This window comes from Sander lucioperca, unplaced genomic scaffold, assembly GCF_008315115.2.
Source record: "Sander lucioperca isolate FBNREF2018 unplaced genomic scaffold, SLUC_FBN_1.2 Unpl_137, whole genome shotgun sequence".
Classification (NCBI taxonomy): domain Eukaryota; kingdom Metazoa; phylum Chordata; class Actinopteri; order Perciformes; family Percidae; genus Sander; species Sander lucioperca.
The window spans coordinates 5,001-8,274 of NW_023396172.1; positions in this window are offsets into that span (position 1 = coordinate 5,001).

Below are 3,274 nucleotides of genomic sequence, written 5' to 3' on the forward strand. Positions count from 1 at the left end.
TTAATCGATTATCAAAATAGTTGGCGATTATTTAATAGTTGACAACTAATCGATAATCGATTGATCGTTGCACCTCTAGTTTAAACTGTTTCATGTTAATCTTGCTTAATGCTCACATCATCTATGATCATTTACATTCTTGATGCTCTTTGTGAGGCACTTTGCTGCAAAACCTGTTCGCTTTTTAAAGGTTAACTTTGTTTTTTCTCAACCTGGACCTTATTCCCTCATGTGTTTGTGTCTAAGGTGTTTTTCCATCACATGGTACCAGCTCTACTCTCCTTTTTTGGTTTCCCGTTCTGATAATAGTCCCTGGTAGCTGCTAACAGGTACTTTATTCAGTCTCACCTCCGTCGAGGTTCCTATAGCGAGCTGAGGCGATACCAAAAGGTGACGTGAAAACCTGCTGATTGGTCAGAGAGAATTGTCACTAATCACTGTGTCGTCATTGCTATAGCGACAGACGGGGGGGTGTCCTGAACAAACCCATTTTTAAATAGTTTAGCCAGCGGTGTTTTTTGATAACGGAAGGCTTGTATCATGGACGCACCGACAGTTTTGTTGTCGCCAAATACGGGCACATAGTCTTCTACAAAGCCAACGAAAACGCATGGATGGACAGCAGGTAAACATACCACCACACACACACACACACACACACACACACACACACACACACACACACACACACCACACACACACACACACACACACACACATACATACATACATACATACATACATACATACATACATACATACATACATACATACATACACACACATACACATACACATATATACACACACACACACACATACACGCACACAGAAACACACATACATACACGCACACACACACACAGAAACACGCACACAAAAACACATACACACACACACACACACACAGAAACACGCACACAGAAACACATACATACACACATACATACATACACACATACACACATACATACATACATACATACATACACACACACATACATACATACATACATACATACACACACACATACATACACACATACACACACACATACATACATACATACATACATACATACACACACACACACACACACACACACACACACACACACACACACACACACACACAGAAACACGCACACAGAAACACATACACACACACACGCACACAGAAACACATACACACGCACACAGAAACACATACACACACACACACACACACACACACATACATACATACATACACACATACACACACACATACATACATACATACATACATACATACATACACACACACATACATACACACATACACACACACATACATACATACATACATACATACATACATACACACACACATACATACACACATACACACACACACACATACATACATACATACATACATACATACATACACACACACACACACACACACACACACACACACACACACACACACAGAAACACGCACACAGAAACACATACACACACACACGCACACAGAAACACATACACACGCACACAGAAACACATACACACACACACACACGCGCACACAGAAACACATACACGCGCACACAGAAACACACACACACACACACACACACAGAAACACACACACACACACACACACACACACACACACACACACACAGAAACACACACACACACACACACACACACACACACACAGAAACACACACACACACACCAGGGGGTTACCAAAACAAATGTAACCAAAACAAAACGATGTAAATAAATAGATTAAGCTAACAGAGGCCATGTTATCTAACAGCTTTTTTTACAGTTAATATTGGCAGCCAGCTTCAAAAAGCTTGGCATCTTATTTTAAAGTTTTGACTCATTTATATACATAATTTGGTTAAAATGAATACTTTTATCACATAATACTCTGAAAAACACCCCACAACTATTGACGTTTTCCTGCACTGTGAGACTGCTTCTCGGTGAATATCCGTCGTCTCTCTACGTCCGTAGCCTCACTTATGAAGACACTCAGCCCTCTATTACAGCTGACACACGCTGCTAAGTGGAGTTCAACAACTTCCCTTTGTGTTAGGATTTACTGCTGACAGTGTCCTGGAGAAATAACTGGTACACAGTAAAGTGCTCATATTATGCTCATTTCAGGTTCATAATTGTATTTAGAGGTTATATCACAACAACATATTTTTGTTGTACTGCACATTGATGCAGCTCCTCTTTTCACCCTGTGTGTTGAGCTCTCAGAGTGAGATATCTCACTTCTGTACCATCTTTGTTGGAAGTCGCACATGCTCAGTACCTAGGTAAGGACTACTAGCCAGTCAGAAGCAGAGTGTGAGGGCGTGCCCTAACAGTACCTAGGTAAGGACTACTAGCCAGTCAGAAGCAGAGTATGAGGGCGTGCCCTGACAGTACCTAGATAAGGACTACTAGCCAGTCAGAAGCAGAGTATGAGGGCGTGCCCTGACAGTATCTAGGTAAGGACTACTAGCCAGTCAGAAGCAGAGTATGAGGGCGTGCCCTGACAGTACCTAGGTAAGGACTACTAGCCAGTCAGCAGCAGAGTATGAGGGCCCTGACAGTACCTAGATAAGGACTACTAGCCAGTCAGAAGCAGAGTATGAGGGCCCTGACAGTACCTAGATAAGGACTACTAGCCAGTCAGAAGCAGAGTATGAGGGCGTGCCATGCTAGCAGCTAGGCGAGCATTATAACGTGTGTTACAAAGTGACCACGTTTGTCTCTGAAGTAAAGGCTGGACTTGGAAGCATAATATGAGCACTTTAAAGGAAAACTAGAGATGTACATTTGGTACACTTTCAATCATTAATTAAGGCACAGTTGGTAACTTTCTCCAATATACAGTTTCACATATTAGTTTGAAATGGTCTTTAAATCCTGACAGCAATAAATAACTTATGGGCTCTGAAAGAGGAGCCAACATCTGTCATCGGTCGCTGCTGTAAACCTATCCACTTATTTTCCCAAGTAAAAATTAACACTTTACTGCGATACATTTCCCCTAAAATCTTCGTTTACTCGTTACAACAAATCAAATAACACATGTCTTAGACTGTAAAAAAAGCAGGTTTGGCGAATCATTGCTCCTAGATTACAGTTATGTTGTAAGTGTCTGACAACATTATGAAAGGATCCCTACAGAGATAGACCTTTTAGTTACAGAGTAAGATCCAAACAGCCCCAAAATCACCATCACCAACTCCACCAGACTCCTGTAAATAAAATATTATTT